Source organism: Anser cygnoides, chromosome 3 (genome assembly GCF_040182565.1).
Source record: "Anser cygnoides isolate HZ-2024a breed goose chromosome 3, Taihu_goose_T2T_genome, whole genome shotgun sequence".
Taxonomy (NCBI): Eukaryota; Metazoa; Chordata; class Aves; order Anseriformes; family Anatidae; genus Anser; species Anser cygnoides.
Genome location: NC_089875.1, coordinates 33,335,976 through 33,357,601, shown reverse-complemented (window position 1 = coordinate 33,357,601; position 21,626 = coordinate 33,335,976).

Genomic DNA, 21,626 nt, shown 5'->3' with positions numbered 1-21,626 from the left:
ACCTAAGGAGTACAAAATAACTGCCTGCACATATTTGAAGATCATTTATAGCACAGTTGAAAAGGAACAGTGTGAGAGGTACCTAAATATAGCAATATATCTGTATTGTGCTAAGACAAATAAGTCATTGAATCCAGTTGTGACCCAGCGAGGACTCATGCATGCCATATGTTCCAACTACATTATGGGTGAGCTCCCTGACTCAGCTGCTTAGATGGGCTGTAAAACTAAAGTATGGAAATCCTACAGAGGATATGTAATGCTAGGTATCAGGAAACAAAGAGTTTGTGATAATGAGATCTGCCAAGCCAAAGGACAGAATCATAGAAGAAGAGGTAGGAACCACATTTTCTGAGACACTGATGTTGAGTTTGATAGCTGCTCTGCACAGAGGTGACTGGAGGGATGCTGAGTCAGTCTTTTCCATGTATAGCTTTGATTTTGTTTCTAGCAGCCAATGTGAGTGAAAAAGAAGCTTGTTTTCCTCAGGATGAAGAAAGATACCTTTTCAAATTCCACTTCTGGGACAACACTAGTGAATGCTAGTGAATGGATGGACAAGCTCCCCACTCCTGTCAGTGACCCTTCATCAGACGATGTTTCCAATATTGGGCACCTCATTTTGGTACATATTACTCCCTTGTCAACAATAAACCTACATCCATTGCTGCTGCTATTGCTGCATATGTTATGGCATCAGTCTGGACTCCCAACATGAGAGCAAACCCATGGAGGCATGACTGACAATAGGCAAAATTTTAAATTAATTGAGATTTCCCTCCTCATTTGGAAACAACTCAGCAAAAACATAAACCTTGTCATATCTGAAGGACGGCTTAATACTACACTTCTAAATGAGACATGACTGAGTCTTAATCCCACTGAGTGAAACTTGACTAGTTCCTATTAATAGTTTATTATTATCTCTGATACTTTTCCCCACTCCAAATCCTTTGTGCATGATTTACATGGGATTTTTAAGCGGTAAAGCAAAACCCATTTGGAGAGACATTTTCCCATTTTAATAACATTTTCACACACATCAGCTAAGTCAGTCAGTGTTGCAAATTCAGCCTCCCTTTTCTGCAGTGATCAAAATTAAATGCCAGCTGATCCCCAGGGAGGCTACAGACTGAGCCAAGAACAGCAAGCTCCTCTGGTAGATACCAATGCTCTTGGTGAATCCCCTCACTACTTATTCATGTATTTAGTGGTAATTCAACACCATATTTTTACACAAATCACAGGATCCCAGCCCAGCAATTTGAGCTCAGGCAGTTTCTCCATACCCTGAGATATGTCCTCAAGCCTCGTCACTCCAGCCTCACCATTTCTCAGTGCATAGTTAGACCCTTTCTCCACACTGGTTTGGGTGAAGAAGCGGCCCTAGAGTTAGCACATGAACTTACAGTTAAAACGTGTGCTCTTTCAGGTCAGGAACCTAAAAAGAAAATGTCAAATTCAGGCTTTGCTGTTGCGTGGAGAAGCTCAACAAGAAGGAGCAGGGTATAACTGCCGTGCCAGAATTTATTTCTTCTCACTGCTAGAAGAGGTGAGGGCAGAAGTCTCCCTTTATTTTGCCTTCCCACTGAACAGGCCTCTGCCTGTCTCTGCTGGGAGGAGCTGAAAGGAGAACAAGAGACAGCAGCCTGCAACCTCCGTAATAGCCATGGCCAGCGCCGCCTGGGGTAACCACAGCTGGCCAGGATTCATCCAGGAAGGCTCTGGGGTCTGCTGGCACTAGCTGTGTCTTTGTACAGGTGAGGTCTTTCTTACTAAAGGCTGTGATCACATAGAACACTTTCCTAAAGATAATGACATTTCCTAAAGATAATGATCCACCTTCCTACAGATAATGACCCACAACACCAAGCAATTCAACACCCTCTGTCATTGGGATCTCCAAACCCAGCCAGGCAGACAGTATGCACACATCCTTCTGAGGACACGAGAGGGAGATAACACTGCTATCGGAAGGAGGAAATACACTGGTCCCAGGGATTCTTCCACAACAACTACCTCCACTGGTCCCCCCCGAGAATATCTTGCTTCTTAATAACCTGAGCCCCAGCCCCTCCTGTGCTACAACACGGAGCTCTTGCTTGGAAAGTAATTCTTAAGGGAGGGCACACTGCTGTCAGCACTGCCATCACCCAGAACATTTTGAAGGACTATAAACCAGTTGGGGAAAAAAAACAAAACAAAACAAAACAAAACCACATGTGGGACTACTGTATAACAAAAACTTTTCATTCCCTGTTAGGTATGAAAATGATGGGTTGTAGAGGGTATTTTAATTGTAAGTGCATTGTTTGCCATCCATTCTGCGCTCAGATATATATGTGATCACAGGACACCTGAAAACTACTGAGGAAACAAACTGGCAATGTTACAATTCCCATATGGGCCCAGTTTTGAAAAACTAAATTTTATTTGCAGGTTGCAAGTGAGCAAGACCACGGGTAGTGCTATTTTACACTTAGCTTTCTGAACATATGCCAGTTTGGTAGGGTGAGGATTACGATCAGTTTCAGTGATCCTGTTTTCAGACAAGAGGCAGAAGAACTAAAGAAATGTGCTGCCCCATTTCAGCATTTGCTAGTAACATTCTCTGATTGGGACTATTGTAGCATCTGAGCTAGTCTTGCTTTGCACCTTGCACGGGCATTCATGCCTGAACAAAGAACGTACAAAATGCTACTCTCTGGATTTGGCAGCATGTTATAAGCATTTGGCACAAGCATACATTTCAGTGTAAAGTGCAAAGCAACAAAGAACCCAATCCCATTCACTTCAAAAAGAAAAATAAATAAATAAATAAAAAGAGTATTTTGTACCTACCTAATGACAAAATTTGCCAGGTCTGAAGAGTCTTTTTTTTTTTTTTTTTTAAATGTTCCTATCAGCCCTGCTTTTAAAACAGGAAGAATGGTAGCTGAGGGCAGCTAATAGCCTACAGGGTCAATCTCAGTATTAGGATTTGAATGAAGTGATGAAAGAGGTCTAAAGGGAATGAAATCCCTGGACACAGAACTATGATCCTTTTGGGAATTGTTCCCATGGGGCCACTTAGCAACAGGCCACCATCCAAACACAACACCCCTGAGAGCAGAGTAAAAACTTTCTGCTTTGTATTTTGCCCTCTCTGCTGAAAATACTGTTTCAGGCTCATTCCCTGGGGAGTCAGTGCCTCATCAGGAAGAAATAAAGCTGGCCAGTCTGAGAGTGATTGTGTCTCATGCTCTGCAAAGGCACACATTTCTCTTATCCCCAGGAAGAAAATTGCCTCATTTCATATTCAGAATCAAATGTACTGAAATTATAAGCGGTGGAATAATTACGTTCAACACGACACACTAGATCTGACCTTAATAAGACAGCCTGGTAGCCTTAACGGTTATGAGACCGGCTGCTTCCATTTGAAGACCTGGGGATCATTTCTGCATTTTCCCTCCAGCAAAAATAAGTTATGTGTTTCTTGCACATGTCCATGGGCTCTGTGTGACCCTGGGGGCTGCAGCAATAACTCGTTTCATTCTGATGCATCTGAGTGTTGACTTGGCCAGTGCCACTGACATAGAAACAAAGAGAGTAAACATTTACTTAGAGAGAGGAATAGACCCAGCTGTGGAGTTATTTTTAACCTTTAATTGTTTGATATTGAATTTTAGCAATTCTAGAGGAAACTGTGGTTCCTCTGACAGAATGAAGTTGCCCTGAGTGTTGATGGCTCCGATGCAGCAAGGACATACCTCTTTGATAAAGGTATTTGGTATCAAAATCTGTCACAAACCAAAATCTGTCAGCAGCCCTCACTTCTGACCTTCAGGTCACATTGGTATTCAACTGCCACCCTCACACATCTCTGCCAATGCTTCTCAGTCATGACCTACACCCCCTACCATTAGAGCACCAAGCACCCAATGCGATCCAGAAAACACATTTTTCTGATGGGATAACTATATCACAAAACCATTACACAAGTTGGAATTGTTTGCCTTTGCTCAGAAACCTCCCTGCACTTAGATGATGGAAGGCCACAGGATGGGAGGGAAGGGGAAATGTCTCTGTCCAGAACATTTCATTGGCAGCCTGCAGATATGGCTTTTAATCCCTCTTTTCCTTTGGGATCAGTCAATCTAAAGCACATAAGAGATGAAAATCAACATCCCATCTTTCTGCTGAGTAACAGCAGCAGCTGGAGAGAAAACTGTGGATATATTTGAGAGCTAACAACTACGTGCAACTTCTATTCCCTGGAGAGGTACAAGCATGAAAGTTTGATGGAGAGTCCAGCCCCTCCCCTGGCAGAAGACTTATTAAGGTTTCTGCATCTAAATATCCAATATCAGGTTATTACACTGCTTTCTTCCAGAACTTGTACAACCATTATTTATACCAGTTCAGCTTTCTATATAATCGAGGATTTCATCGCATTAAAGGCAACAGCACAAACCTTAAACCCCCTGCGCTGTTATTCCTCAACTATTAAAGAAGCACTCTAGTCTTTCTTCACAGAGGTGCTGGAAGGAAAGCACCACAAATGCTTGGGAGGTGGCCAGAGGCTGTGAATGTAGATGTTGTGCACCATAAGGACATGGAAAAAGAACTGACTTGTGTCTTTATCAGGAAATTGCATGTGAAGGGTTAGACCTGGAGACCTTGAGAAAGATATCCATGTTATTTTCCTAAGTCTGTCCTTGATCTTCTAGGTGACCCTGGGAAAAACACTTTTCTTTCCAGTACATCCATTTCCCCAGCCATAGTATGGGAACAGTAATACTGACCTTACAACTCAGGAGATCAGAAAAACTGAATTCACTCATGTAGAATGCTTCACAATTTCCATCACAGATTGTGGCTGAGAATTAGTAATCTTGTCCTGGTACAGCCCCAGTACAGCTGTTTCTGAGCCTCTCAAACTCCAGTGCTAAAGAAAGGAAAGCAAAAGTCCTTGTTGCCTTAACCACCCTTGTGCAAATCCTGCCTGCACTGTCTGATGCACACCTTGGATGACATGGCTCGTTGTAGCCCATGCTGCATGGGGCCCCATCCTTGTGCAATGAGCTCTGAAAACCAAACCATAAGCAGAAACAAAGACTGTAAGAGAAACCCCATTGTACTTTTGTACCCCAGAACCTCCTCGGCTCACACTGTGCCTGTGAACTGCCTTGGAGGATGGGGCAGGACAGCAGACACCTCATGGCAGTTTGTCACTCAGTGCTGCAGGTCAGGGACTTGCACTCCCTTCTCCGTGGTGCAGTCCTTTGTCCCTGAGGAAGATCCATAATCTGAAGTAAGAGAGGGCCTCCTACACAGCAGGAACTGTTCAGTGCCCTGCTGCTTCCCAACAGCAGGGCTTTTTCTCCTTGTGTTATTTAGCATGGCTTCAGCATTTATGGTCTGTAGCCCTCTATACACCCTGCTCTTTGCAGTGCCACCATGGAAATGTCTGTATAAATGTAAATTTCAATAGCCATTATACTTCCAGCAGCAGCAATCTGTGTTCGGTACCTCAGAGCCTGTTAATCTGTAGTAGTCATAAGGCTACTTATCTCCTGCTCTTTTCAAATACCTCACCAGTGAATACAAAAGGGAAATTCTCCTCTGGAGTCTGAAAGGGTGGGTTTTTTTTCCTTTCTTTTTTTTTTTTTTTTTCTCTGCGCTCTACTGTTGCTACACTACCAAATGTCACATTCAAAACTGATGGCAAAGTTTGGAGAGAGATAAGAGATGACAATCTTCTAAGTTTCTGCTCATGTAAGACTCCTGGCCTAAGAGAGCAGCTAGCTGCAGGGTGAGGTCGCAAGGGCCCATTGCTTAGCTGTCTGCTAGCAAATTAAAGCACCATGGTACAAAAGCTTTGAAAGATTCAGTTCAGATCACCTTTGGGCTCATTTTTAGCTCTTCTATCTATTTGCTGGTGAATCCTCGGCTCCAGCCTACAGGCGTTGAGCTACAAAAGAAAGGTGGGAAAGATGTGCTGGTACGCTATGGACATCGGCATTGTCATAAGACAAAGAGAGGCACGGTTCCAGAGAGGCGTCTAGTGAGGACAACAAGAGCTAAAAATGTGCAAAGAAACTATGAAATGAAATTATTATCTCAATTGGATTTGGGCTGCTGCTTCTAGAGCTTTCTGGTGAAAAATCTTTGGTGCTGATTCAATTAGCCTCTACCACTACTGAGATCCAAAGCTGAAGCCAATTCAGCAGCCAAAATCTGGAAAACAGCTCTCTCTGAGAGCCAGGCATCATTCCTTTTTGCACCTCCTATCCCTTTGTGGGGGATAGAGCACATTACCCAGCCCCAGGAGACCTCACCATGTGGCCAAGGACTTTTGGTCCACAACAGGGCCACAAAAAGAGCAATAAAGGCACAAAGCCCATGATTAACCTGCTAGGTAAATTGGATGCACTATGTTTAATGAGGGACAGAAGAACATTCACCTGGAGGATGAAGTGTCCCAGGTGACAGAAGACCTCTGCCAGACACTAGCTAGGGAATTCATGCTGTGGGGTCAGCTTTGCAGAAACAAAGGGTCCAAACATTCATGAGAAAGGAAGGAAAAGGAGAAAAAGCAGAGCTGGGTCCTGCAAACGGAGAACAACTGTGTCAACTACGGCAGGACACAGACTAATCCAGATGTGAGGAAAAGAAGAGGATGCTGCAGTTGCTGCAGGCAAAGAGCCCCAAAAGATGGGTTTGTCTGGTTCTTCTGAGGAGATGGTAACAAAACAACTTTATTTTCTATGTATAGCAATGAAGATACTTATCAGTTCTTTCAGATCAGTTTTAGTAAGTTGGCAAACAAGAGGCCCTCAGTCAAGAGACAAAATGCCAGGAATTAAATCCTTGATACTTATTGTTCATCACCCAGTCTTTGCTCTGCTGGCTTATTTATCACAAGGTATTAGTGAAATCAGCTGGCTCACAGACCACAGTGGAAAAAAGGTTCAGGAGCACATGCCAGAAAGACCAACACAAAGAGGGACCTTTGCAACTTTCTGCTTGGAGCTGCAAGAATACTTCAGCACTGGCAGATCACCCTCAAGCTCTTTATGTTCTTCCACCTTGGAAATAAATCCTTAGGTCTTTCCCCACCTACATGTTTGCTTTTTTTTTCCTAATTGTCATGAAGGTAAATGGATCCCATCACTACCAGCTGAGGAGATTAACTGCCTGTACAGCTAGGACTGGAAATCTCCAGGACGTAATTGCTTGGAATTTGCTGAAACAGAGGAAAAGAAAGGGCCAAGGACAGTCAGTTTATAGTGCAACAGCAGGCAGCTTCCTACAGTGCCTGATGTAAACAAGACATTGCTCAAATACTCCTTTTTTTTTTTTTTGCTACCTCCCATACCTTTATACATCCCTGAAAAGCTTCCTCATTCTGCAGGTTTTGCTGGAAGGTGCAATCTTAGAAATAAATCCTAGATTAGCAAAATGGGAAGCTTTTCAAGTGCCGATTGCCAGAGGCTGGGGAGATGAACCAGGCAAGGCATAGATGCTCTGTTCTTACATTCACATTGGAGCATCCACCACTGCTACTGCGAGACAGGCTGCTGGGCTGAACAGACTTTTGATGCGATGCATTGCAGCTGTTTCCTCTGTTCCTCTTTATGGAAGGGGTCAATAAGTAAATTTATGTGTTAAAAGTTAATAGCTTGAAATTTCATTCAGATTTCCCTTGCCAAGACAGCTAATGATAAATTTATCTTTTAAGCAGGAGAACAAGCTTGTAAACCTCTCCTAATTACAGGAATAGAAAGGCACACAGTTGCTTTCACTTAATCCAGTCCACAAATCTAAACAGAGATTCTGCCTTTCATGAGCAGGGATCCATGTAGACCAAAATATTCATAGAGCTTCATCGATCTTTTATTTATTTATTTATTTGTTTGTTTGTTAAAACTGTCTTTCACTGCTGTCACCTGTGCAACTCTACCAGTGGCAGCAACAGTGGCAGGCCTAGAACAGACAGAGTAGCAGTGTTGCCTGTGCCCTATTACCACATCATTTTGGCTCTCACAAATCAATTTGAGGTGATATTACAATGCAAATGTCAGCAGCCAGAGCTGTACTGTTGGGAAGCTTTAGGGAGAAAGCACGGGGAAACAGTCGTGGTTTCTGCAGAGTCAAACTGGCATTTTACACCAGAGATAATGAACAATGGGACAGCACAGGATATTCTCTCTTCCTGCTGCCCCAGGTGCAAGAATATTCAGTAAAGGACAAGGCTGGGCTCCTTGGAATGTACCTCTAATTCCTATTGAATTTTTGCAGGCACAGCCATATATAACAATAATCAAGACAAGACAAAATAAAAGCCAAAAGCAAGGCCCAGCAACCTAAGATAAACTGTGCTCTTCTTGCTATTGATCACCTCAACTCAGCATTTTCATTCCTAGTCAAATGTGAACAAAACATTTGAGAGAGAAGTAACTCCAAGACTTCTGAGAAAACAGGACAAATACCATATACTTGGGGAAAAAAAAAAATAGTCTGTCTGAAAAGCCATGGGCCAGGAGCAAAGGAATAAAGTTGAATCAAAAGCTGTCTTTCTTCAACCCTACTCACCCTTCTGCCACTGCTCCACTGAGCTGGGAGGTTTACAGCATCATCTGCTTATGGAAAGGCAAAGGCTTCAGGCACCCTCTGTAGTCTGTGCTCTATCATTGTAATTACATGAGCAACTACCAGTGTAGTAAAGCAGTCTTGTATTTTCTTCAGCGAGTCAGCCTCTTTGTCCAAACTGGAAGAAATGTGATTTTGGTGTCTTTCCATGTGCATCCACATTTACCTCCCGCTGTGACTTCGCTGTTATTTGCCTTCCCTGCCTCACGGGGACAGGTCTTCTGGAAGAAGTGGAAAAGTGCCCAAGGTGTTTCAAAATATGGTTGGTTTGCCTTCTGAATGATTGCTGCCAGAAGCCAGTGAGCGTTTCACCCCAGACTTGTCTCACAAGGCCAGAAAACTCCCTTGGCTTAACAAGATTTTCCACATGCCTGTTGTTGTGGGTACAGCCTATCCAAAGCAGAAACGAGACATAATTTCTCGGTTTAGAGCAGCCACACAAAAGCAAGAGAAGCTTTTGCAGAAAACAGGAGATGCAGCGAATGAGCTCAGATTTGCATTCAGACTTAACCTTCCATTGTCAAAGTGAGAGAAATTTGAGGTGATCTTTCCAGCATGTTTCCTTGACGCCTGTTGGCAGTTCAAGTGCATGAGTACAATCTTGTGGCGTGTGCATGGGTGTGTATACACCTGCTGATTATTTATGTGAACTCCGGCGTATGCACTTATGCATATACTCAGGGCTTGCTCCTACCCATTTGACAATACCAGTAAACTTATTTTCCAGTGTTTACCTATGCAAAGAAATAAGCCAGTTGTAGCATTTTGCAGCCAGGACACTGGGGGCACTGTAGAACGACAATAGGAACAATTCAGAGAACAATACAAACACAGTATTAAAATCATCTTATAATTCAAACAAAGCATGCTGAGTTCCTGAGGGGCAGAGCAATGGAGATGTCAGAAAGGAATAAATGCATGGTTACAATTGTTTTGTTTCAAAGCACACTGCCTGAAAAGTGTGTTTTAGATGGATTTTGCACTGACATGATGGTGGGGTGAGCTCCTAGTGCCGGAGCCCTTTCTGACAAAGACTCGCTCTAAAAGCTGAGCTGTGTCTGGGCACTGACACACCATCAAATTAAGCTTGAAGGAAGCAAGGCAGGATTACTGCAATGATCTGCGGTGAAGGGCTTTCAAGCCACAGCACCAGTGAGTGACAGTCACTGTGGCCCAGAGGATGCTGCTGTCGTGCTGAGCGCAGGGCCCGGGGAATTTGAGCGGTGCTCATTTCACATCCTAGCAGGTACTGGGGAAGTGACCTCCTCACACTGAGGGCTGCTCCACCAGCCAGCAAAGCGTGTGGACATCGCAGAGACACAGTAGAAGCCCCCTGCCTCCTCTTTTATTACACTTGAGCCTTACGCCCCCATGGCTTTGCCCATCAGGAGCCATCTCCCCAGCTTGCCTGCCGAGTGATGGAGGGGTCCCCAGTGAACGCGGTGGGAGCTGTTATTATTCCTCACATGGTTGTGAGCACAGCACAGAGATACAAAACCAGCAGGAGCCCCGCAGACGAGGGGCTCATGATTCACTGAGAGCCTTCTCCAAGGCTAGCGCTACGTAGAGGGAGCTGCATCTGGTGATAAGCGTCTAGCTCCAAGGCTACTGAAAGCTAAATAAACCTATGTTTATTTGTTTTGCAGCAAGCACAGCTCAAAGCCAGCCTCCCACTGCTGCCCGGTGCCTTCCCCATGTAAATCGGGGAATTCCTGCTCAGATGCTGAACATTAGAGCTGCCTTTAAGTGCCTGACATTGATTTCAATGGGATGTAATCGCTGGAGCTTGGCTCTCACTGAACAAAATGAAAGACCTAAGCAAAGTCATGCCTGGTGGAGCTGACTGTGGTGTAGCAAGAGAAAGGCTGAACACTGCCCTCTGCCTTTTCAGCTCTACGCAATAGGCACTTCACACTCCCACACAGGCTCCCGTAGCGTCTGCAGCAGTATTCCAGGAAAAATGCCAGGACACTCAGAAGAAGGAATTTGGGGTCAGGGCTGAGACCTGCTGTTGGTATGCACAGTGAACTAGGAACACTGGTGGGAGTAAAGAGTACTGGAGAGGCAAAAACCACCAGAAGAGAGTAGTTCATACTGCTTTGCTCTGGGAGGTAGCAGGAGGCTGTGGATCATGTTCTCTGTCCCACAGGAGTCCCAGTGCCATCACAGCAAAGGACCCCACAGCAACCTGTCTGGCTGTTTTGACAACTGTGCGCCAGAGTCCCGCAGTGCGTGAGGCTTGATGTAGTGTAAAAATAAACCCAACAATTTAATATAATCCCACTGACATAAATACAATCATGAATTTCACGTGCCAGTTCAATCACGAATGTGACACCTGTATTTTCCCTCTAATTTAAAGCACATCAAATGATCTTGGTCCAAACTTTAATTTAATATAACCAGATAGGGAAAGAGCCTTCAGTGTATAAACAAAATTACTTGTTTGTTTTATCAGGATAGCACAGAATACAAATTAGTTACCAATACTTGTACAGTGCTTAGACAAGACAATGGCTCAGGGCTTGGATAAAAGTCCTCCTGGAGTATCCACTCAAGAGAAGGAGACCAAAGACACCATTTTTCCATCTTTGCGTTCCCTCCGGCAGTTGTTCTTGTGCGATGGGTAGGAATTGGGTCTGGCTGGCAGGGACCATGCTGCAATTTCTTTTCTTCCACAACAGCCCTACCCCAAAATGCCTAATTGTTACCTGGAAGTGAAGGGTGCTGTGTATCTCAGGGACAGATCCCAGAAGTGGTACTCCCGATGAAGTCATCGGTGGCTGAGAGGATGAGACCTTAAGGTAGTATTGAGTCAGAAACTAGAAAATCTTAAAATGTATAGTATCAGAGTCATTACCAAGCTTCTCCAGACAGTGCTTTAGCTGGAAAAGTTCCCGTGGCAGTAAAAACAGCATCCCTACAAGACTTGGACAGAGCCTGAGACTCCAAGCAGACCCACCCTAGTCTCAATTTATTAGGCAGAACTATGCAAGAACAGCTACAGCAGCTCTGTCCTTTCAAGGTTAAACATTTGAAATGACCTAATACATCAAAGGAGGTGAAACATCAGGATAAATTGGGACGATTTTTGTAATTAACCCCCAAAGGAGGACTGAATTCCACCTGTCCAGAATCCCTTAAGTGCTGCCTTTCTCTCCAAAGACCTCCTGTTATGCTGCCTCACATATTATTAGTGACATTAGACCTATATCAATGGCCTCTCTCCCTGTCACAGTCCATACATATCACACACTGACATTGTCCTTTCCTCCCAGCTTTCATAAAGAGTGACATTTTTGACATCAAGTAAAAAAAGCAGAAGCAGCAAAGAAGCAAGCTATATTCCTGGATGAAAACACATGGATCCAACTAGCTGGTGATCTGAGAGTTTAGAAGACGGGCGATGTCTCCTGTAGATTCCATCTTCAAATGGAAGGAAAAAGGCTATGTGGGGGACTGTCTCTCACAGTCTGGGGCACCTGGTGAGAAAGCGATTGAGAATGTCCAAAGTTTGTTTCTTGTAGGGCATGCCTATACTTTTGGAGTATTTGAATTAAAAATCTTCCTGAGGCTCCCTTGCTCAGTTTGAGAAAGTCCTTTCTTCTGTGAAATTCTTCAGGCATTTGGGAATGAGGAATTGTGAAAAATATACAGTTTGGGAGAGAAACCTGTAAAGGCTGGCTCTTCTAGGAAGATGTTTGAAAGTGCTGGAAGAGACCACTTACATCTCAGTGTGGACAATTCTGCCTTCCTCTTCTTTTTTCATTATTTTTCTGGGGGAAAAAAAATTAATAAAAAATAAAAAAGATAATGATCAGCAATAATACAAATAGCACAAAATGACAATAGCCAAAAATTTAAAGAGGAAGCACTTTTTGGGGACTGTTCTGGAATGCAGTGCTGGAAGTCACTGCAGAGCCTGACTGCGATGTTGCTCAAACCTCTTGGTGTCAGTTTCTCACCTTACATTTCCTTGCTATCAGCACTATACCTATATGACAGTGTTATATGTAAATGAACAACAGAACATTTAGTGCTGCCCAAATTTCTGAGGTCATAACTCAGTTTTGACTCAGTCTTTCCTCAGACTCCTTCTGGAGAAAGAGCTGAATCATGATTAAATAAGGAGCACGTAAATAGGCAATGGATAAACAGTGTGATGTGTTTCTCCTAGAACTTTGTTCATTCTTCAGCCATTGCCCTACATCTATGTACAAAGGGGTGTAAGGTTGGGTATAAATGTGTTCCAGGCTAGACAAAGTAAAATTGATGAAGACTACAGACGCCAGAGTGAATGAGATCTCTGAGGGGTCTGAAAGAAGCTCGCTGACATATCTGCTAAATATTCATTGAAATGAGCTTGGGGAACTTTGCTTCATTAGAGCCTGGCTGTGGGGGGAAAGCAGATCCCAGCTGAACTCAGAAGTGTTTTTCTGGACCTGGGAGGCCTAGGTCAAAAGAGACATAACTGGCCAAGGGATGCAATATATTACAGTGACATTTTCCTGAAACAGTGTTTTGGAGGACTCCAGCTTAATGATGCTCATCTCTCACAGTTATACCAGTGATGCAGTGTTAACACCTCTACAGCTAGCTTAGTATCAGAGCTTTACCTGTAAATGCAGACTCCCACAGATAAAGGGGACTTTTGACCCTACTAGTCAGTGAACAACAATTAGGACAGACTATTGTCCTAGTGACAGTCAGTCTGGAATAAATCCACTTAATTCCTTGAAACTTCTGCAGATTTACAGTAGCATAAACTCTTTTCACATATTCAGTTGTGATACTGCAGGTTTATATCGATATCATCATAAAGCCTGTGTCCATTTCATTTGGAAAGAGGAAGCTACAGACAACTAGAGTCAGCATTACTCATCACCTCCCTAGACATGCATAAAAGCTACAGAACAAGCATGACTTTACCAGTGAAGGTGAAGCAAACAATGCCCTCTGCATTATCATTCTGAACAATGCTTCCCTCATGGTACAAAGCCATATTGATACAGTCAATTGCAATAACATCTTACAATTCTCTAACACCTTTTATCCCAAAGGAGACAGCGAGGGATCCAGTTCAGAGGTTTTGGTGAAATTCTTTGAATCGCCTTTGCTGCACATAAGCTTACTAATTAAAGATTTCCAAATCAGCACCTGCAGCCTTGCTCTGCCTGTGGAGCCCTTTCCTGGAGCCTACACAGCTCAGTCTGAAGCTCTGAACAAGAACATCACCAAATGACCATCCAGAAAATACCTTCAACAGGAGATCTGAATGCATGTCAAAGACTGTCAGAAGAGCCACGCTTTGTAGGTGGAAGTCATAATCTCAGACTAATCCCACTGCTGGATCTGTACTGTGAAGTATAGGTGGGTGACAAATCTCCACACAATGAATACATGGCCTGACCTATCTAACATAAAATTAGAAGAAGCACATTCAGACACACTCTGAGAGAGAATCTAGGTCAGATGGAGGCCAGGCAAACGCTGTGCATTTCTATGAGGCTGCATTCTCAGGTTAAGCTGTGAATATCTAGTGTGGGAAGGAAAATCTTCCATGTAGGATCTGACTCTCCTCTGCCTCCATTTTGGATAAATAGTTCTCATGGCAGTGAAGGCAGAATATCGTTTAAGTAAATATGATACCAAACTCTGGAAATAAAGAAAATAGAGCCATTCATAAATCTTGTCGCATCAGAACTTAAACAAACAAGATCAAATTGCTATCTGGTGTAATTTAATTGAATTCCATGGATTTACAAACAGAGACAAATATAGCCAATAAAGAGAAGAATATAAATGTTTTATTCGACATTTGTGACATCATAAAGTTAATATAGCTGTGCAATGAAAGGAAGATTTTCTGAGCACATTTCTCTAATTTAGGTCTCATTTATAATAGAAAGTAATTAAATACATTCCATGAAATTGGAGAAAGCAGAAGAGAATGCTGAAGAATGTTGTTTCATTCCTGGGACAGAGATGTACTTTGATGTTTCCTGCTGTTTATCTTTCTCTTTGCAAGCAGGAGTTCCCATTTATGTTCAGCTATCAGCTGCCAACCCAGAGCCCACTGGAAGATGCATGTCATTTCCTGAAGGATCTTAATAAACACCACCAGTAGAGACATTTACACTTGGCAGTTTATATGTCAGAGCAAGAAATAACTTCAAATTATTTCCATGACCATTCTGCAAGTATTTGTGGAAGGATGCTAACACTGAGAAAATAATACTTATGGAAGATGCAAGCTAGGGAGAACTCACTGGCTTGATTAGGAGAGAGCACGGTTCAGTGAGCTTAGGGGTGACACTCATCTCACCATTGATTTACTACACCAAATTCATCAGGACAGTGAAGAAAATGGAAATAAATACACTTCCTTGTAATGAACAGCACAGTGCTACCAATGGTATCCCGCAGTTTTGGGGTGCCTCTGCCGAATGTCCCTTAACAAGGAGCTGAACCTCGTTGTGGAGGGCAGAGCATTTGTGGGAGGAGGTAGGACTCAGACAAGTATTGGAAAGGTAAGAGGTCATTCCTCAGACCCCCCAGGATCCTTCCTCTGCAACAGTGTCAGGGAGACAGCCTTCTTCTCTTTCTCTCAGAAGCTCTGGAAGGTGCTGAAGGTTCTCCACCTTAATTATAAAGCCATACAGCAAACATTCTCAGGAAAGGTGTGCGTATAAGCAGTGTGTCTAAGGAAAAGCATGACCAAGAGGCTTTCTCCTGCAGCCATCTGGCAGAAGCTCCTGGCAGCTTTCCCCACAGCACAGAACTCCTTCAGCAGCTTTCCCCGCAGTGTGGCTCTGCAACCTGCCCTGGGCTACGCTGCCTTAGCTTGGGGCTGTGGACCACAGCCCTAGCCAGCAGCGCTGAATTTTGGTTCCTGCTGTACTGCTCAGGAGCAGGAATGAGAGCAGGGAGAGGAGCAGAGCACAGGCCCAACTTGGGTCCTCTCCTGGAGTGGGTTTATTCCTTGCACGTGTCCTTGCATTTGGGTGCACATGGAGCCCAGCATTGCTGAGCAGAGAGTCCGTAAGGCTTTTGCTCTGGTTTTGACTAAACCTAGTAAGTGGGTCCTCTCTGACAAGGACTGACCTTTGTTTAGGAGAAAGGGCTTGGTGTTGAGTATGCATCCACATACTTTTGGTTTAGGAAGTAGGGTTGCTGGGATTTTTTTCAGCCTTTGTTCTTTGCTTAAAACCCTTGCTAGTGCAACCGCTCCAAGCACAGCATGTCCATTCACCCATCTTTCTGCTCAGTGCCCCCACAGCACTGCAAAACAGCACCAGTCCTTGTGAAATAGGAGCTCCATAATTCTGGGCACGTATCCCGAAGGGTTTATTCCTCCTCTGCTTATGCCCATGGACGTCACTACATCATTAAACTGCAAAAACCTCTGGCAGCTACTACTAGATGGGAAATACCCAGTATGGGGTTAGAGGAGCAGGTGCTGGTGTTGCTGTCAGGGAAGCATGTATTGCTGTGGGAATGGTGCTGACAGTCCAAAGCAGGCAGCTGGGTGATGCACAGGTTTCTGACAGATTTGTACAGTTAAGCTTTCTGATTGCAGCAGAGCTGCTGAGAAGACTCAGCTGATGAGTCTTCACACACACATACACAGATACTCACACAGAGCAGCTATAAGAGTTCACCCAAAAGCATAAATCAAGAGCCTGGATCATCACTAGAGAAGGTCTGCCCATGTTTATATGGTGTGACCAGCAGGGACCTAGGATGCCAGGACCTACCGAAAGCTAGACCTGTTTCATCTAATGAAAAATGTAGCTCTTACTCCAACAGCTTTGACAGCAAGAGTCACACGATTTTTTCCTGTTCTCAGAAAATGGTCTTCCCATCAGCTTTCTCAGCTCATGAAACTTTTTCCTGGGAATTTCTATGAGACTGGCTCCATTCTACCAAGAGTTAATGTGGAATGAGTACAAAGTATTTACTTGGAAGGCTGACAAGGATATGACAAAGCTGGAGGCTACTGAGCGATATCTGCTCCTGTGAAATGTGAACCTCCTGTATTTTTTGCCCCGTAGCTAATCCTAGCCCTGACGACTCAACGACTGATAGAAAGGAGAAGCCCAGGGTCTTGAATGTGTTAAGGTCAGCAAACTGCAGCAACTCATGGCTCAAAAGGGAAGGGGGTTTGTGTTTCTTCTTTAAAGGTAGGTGCTAACCATGCTGAAATGCAATGTTATTATGCAGCCTGGCAAGATTTCAGTGATTTTATTGACAGGGCATTTTGTTATGTTTATTAGATTTGTCAAAAAGGCATTTTACAATGTTTACGAGCTAGCATATAAATTTATAAAACTTTAACACTTTTGTCAAAAATAGCCTTTACTGAAAATCAAATACTGCAAGTAGTGAAACCTCCTATCAGGCAAACCCAGGCAAAATTTTCCAACAGCCAAGTCATGGACTCATCCACGGAAGAGTCTGTGAAGCACTGTTGGCAAAATCTGTACTGTAAAGCACTTGAATAGCTGCTGGGTGCACCCAGCAAGGCTGCAAAGCTCCCAGGTGGGTGTTCTGGCACAGCTCTCAGATGTGGCACTTCTGTCTGATGGCCTTGCCTGAATACAAGCGTGGGAGTCACAGGGCTTTTGCTGGTTTTGTTGCTGTAGCCTTGCAGGAGGAAGGAAAGAGCTTCTGGCTTGTGTTTTGGCGTGGGTACTGCTGTCCTCAATAAGAGCTTTTCCCTGTGGACTCTAGAGCACAACAGGACTGGGGCTGACGTACTGCACAGGAACAAGCCACAGGCACATCCTGCACCAGCTCTCTGCTTCTGTCTCCACTCCAGAAGCCCCTTCTGCAGGCTTTTTTCATTACTGTTGTTGTAGCTTTTAATTTTCTGCAGTTCGATTCTGTCTTCTGCCCCTTTCAATAAAAAAAAAAAAAAAAAAAACACACCTTGTCAGCGAGCTCCCCTCTTTTTGCTTTGTTCATCCTCTACAATACCATCAAGAGGATGTGAAACACTGGTTCTCTTCCCTTCCCCTTCTTACTTAGGAGGTTTATCTGGCACTCTGCCATTGATACTTTCCCCATTCTTGTGGGCTGTGGTATGGCAGCAAGGAAGGCTGAAGAAATGAGTAAATCATTGCTGTGTCAGCTGGGATCTCTGTAGCAGCCATGACAACACTTCCAAAGTGATAATTTTGGAATGCCATCACCAAGTCTCTTCTTCACGCAGGGGGAGGCTTATTGGCAATAAAATGTTCCCCATACTGCTTCCCTTTAGCAAAAGAGTCCTAAAAGGAAGGAAAGGTGGAGTTGATGAGAGGCATTGGGAGGTTAGGCAGGAGAAATCCGTGGAGTAAAGGGTTGGAAGAAGAGTGAGGAGCAAGAGGCAATGCAGGCACCCTTTCATGTGTGTTGAAGCAGGTTGTCCTTATGCTGGAGGAGTTCACCCTGGCATGAATGGGGTCCTGAAAAACAGAGAAGGGACCTATTTGAAAGGCAGAGGACAGACAAGGGAGATGTGGTGACTTCATGTGGCAGAACAGCCTTCTCACAGGTGCAGCATCGCTTCACCAACAACTTTCCTGGGCATGCTTTGTCTTCTGCTCTCAGTGAGAAGCTGCAGCATTGCCTTGGCTTCCTGCTCTCCTTTATTGTGCTAGGGGACAAATTCAAAGCACAATGCCAAGCAGGGTCCTGCAACAGCCTTACTAGGCCTAAGGTCTGATGGTGGCAAGAGAGTGACTGTGACCAGACAAGGGGTATTTAATCTCCTTCCATTTTCACACATCTTGTTTTGGGAAATATACCTCATAAAATGACATGGGATCTGAAAGTTAATAATGTTCATTAAATAGCAAATTGTGTTCTTTATTGCCCAAACTCTCCCTAACTGAAGTATCAGTAGACTTGGATACCTCTCTTACGCATTCATTTATCTGAAAGTCCTGCACTGTCATTAGTTTGATCGGTCTGGAAGCATGTGCTGCAGTGATTGACCTGGCTGGTATAAAAATGAAAAAGGCTGGGAGAATGGGGATGGTGAGCAAGTGGTGGTGTGCAATTACTATGCAAATTTCAAGGGAATAATCACCACCAAACAAAACTTCTGTTATGTGGATGCTACTTGCAGGAAATATAGCATCAAAATGGGAATTTTAAGCCAAACAGATTGGAGAAACTTCCTAATTCCCATTGGCCTAAAATAACACCAACTGCAGGACTTGCTGAACATATTTAAGTGCCTTCCTTATTCCCTCTCTATAAGCCTAAGATACACCTTAACACAAATTCTGCTACTACCTTCTTGAGAACCCTTTTGCTTCAGTGGTATAGCAAGTTTATGCCGTGTTTATGGAGCATCTCTTCCCTGGGTCTGCTCCAGCTTTTTGTACAGGGAAGGGATCCTGTATTTCCAGGAATTTTCCATCCTCATAGCCCTGGCCAAGTTAGGACTAGTCTCCCCTTTGCCACCAGCACAGGCTGAAGCCTGCACACCCCCTTCAGCACCAAATATCAGACCCAAAGCCTTGGAGAAGGAATAGGTACATGGAGTATTGCCAAAGACTTTGTTTATGGCCTTGGGGGTTTTCCTCCATTTCTGCCAGAGCTCTGTTCCTTCATTGTTGCAATGAGCTATATCCTAAGGGGATTCTTCTCCACTCGTTCATTTTGGTATATACTCATATAATTCGAGATCGCAGGCATCAAGTTTAGGGCAAATCCAAGCAGCCTGCTCGTCTCCCTGGGTGTAGTATGATCTATGACTTTTTGATGGTACCTCACATATGCTGGGCAATGAGATTGCAGGGTATGGCACTATATGTGAGATTTTTGAGAGTAAGATTTTTACAGCCTACTTTTGGGTGCACACACCATTAGCCAAATCACATTAGCTTCACCTTTGATCTGTTGAGACCCTACAGGTAAACAGTGAAACAGACTTAGCGTGAAGCAATATCGTATGGGACATCAGCAAGATGCTGTGCAGAAGGGTTCAAAGTATAAAAGTGTCCACACAAACCTTTATACACTAAAGCTCATCCAAAGATTTTCACAAAAGACATTTTTGTATTGAATCCAATCAATGAAAAATGAACATTGACTTTCTGTAATTCACTGTGAGAATTCAAAGTGTTTCAGGTTTGTAAGAAAAGGGTAGTACAAAAGCATAAATAAGATAAACTGGCCATTAGGTAGCGTTTGTCATGTGGCTGTGAATAACTGAAGAAAGCATGTGAGCAGCACATGCAAGATAGCCACATAACAAAGGATTTGGGAGAAAGGGTTGATCTTTGGGAGAAGATCAGAAGAGAATGTTAGAGTTTATTCCTCTTATGAATTTATTTAACTCTCTGACTGCTTGTTTTTTAAATCAAAATAAAAGATTACTGGTGGACCTCCATGGTCCTTGGATGATGTACTCAGGACACCTCATTCAGCACTTTGGGCTGGACCCTTTGTACTGAATATGTTCTTGGCATAATCCCAGTGCCTTCCACAAAGATGTACCCCATTTCCACAGTGCTGATTTTGCCCTCTCTTGTTGAGCCCACGTAACTGCACTCTGCATTCTCACAGCAGGGAAGAAGCACGTTGCGTGCCGAGACTGCAGATTTAAGGGGTAAATAGAATGAAAGGCATGACTGCAATTTCATTAATTTTACTCAAGTCTGGACAAACTCAGAAAGCTTTCTAGGCATGGTTTTGAAATGAGGAAATATTAAACCACCTTTTCTTTTTTTTTTTTTTTTTAAATTATCAGCTCTGTCCCTGATTGAATATTTTCTGCGTCATTTCAGACACCAGGATTCATAGTCAATCAGACAGGACTTTCAGAAGAGGCTGTCCAAGTACCTGGAGGTCAAAGCAAAAAAGTCTTGGAAATGAACTCTCCTTAATATCTGAATGTTGTTCACAGTTCAGAAGTGTTTCTTGTCCACTGGCAACCGCACTTTGCCTATGGTCTTCACGATTTCAACTACCTCAACAAAGAAATTTTGCTTCATGTGTAGAGGTGGCTAATGCCATAACTGATGAAGGCCTGAGATCCGTTCATGTTTGGAGCAGTGTTTACTGTGGAAACAACTCTACTGCATTATCCTTTAGGGCTTATAGAAAAAAATCAACAGGGGTGGAAGAAAATAAAAGCTGATCAGCCCTCCCCAGGGCAGCTTTCATGACTTGTGATGGGTAGGAATGAGCCTATGTAAGCTCAGTCCCACTCCCCTCTTCCTTCCCCGTGTGCTGTCCCAGACACTTGTGCATCTTTTCCCTGAGTCTGTTGAATTCTGTCTGTATATGATGAAGTCCTTGATGCTCTTGTAAATTATGCAGAACGAGTATGTGAGAGACTGAAAGTACTCCTAACTACTCCCTGGGCTGGCAGCTTGAAGCAGAGCAGCTTGCAGGGGAACAGACGGCAGCGTTCAAAATATTTGGGCTCCCCAGAGCCAGAGGTTTGAGTCCCAGCAGGGCCAATTCAGCTACTTGTTCCCAGTTGCTTTACTGCAGTCCACAAATCTTCTTGTCCCTAATGCTCTAGACAAGACCTTCAAATCCTGAGACTGTGCCTGGTTTGTATGCCTGCAATACATTTTGTAGCACTCCTGGTGAAGGCTGGGGTTTCCCCAGTGTTTTGGGGTAATGTTTGCACCAGAAAAGATCCAAATATCTAATTGGCAGGAATCCTAGACCTTCTGGGGAATACATTTCCTGGGGAGGTATTCAATAGATAAAACGCCATGTATATATCAATATTTACAATTCCTAGGACCAAATCTGGAGTATCTTCCTGCATAATTAGAACTCACACATATTTTGACAGTGCTAAGTAAGCACGTTGGGCCTCAGCTACAATTTATAATGTGCTTTGGGATTAAAGGTGTCCTATAAATGTAAGATTATTATTAATAACAATATCATTGCAAATCCCAGAACAGTGAGCTGGGAGCAGATACACAGTATTTTGCATGCTTGTTAAACCAAATATAACCACTACAGGAGAC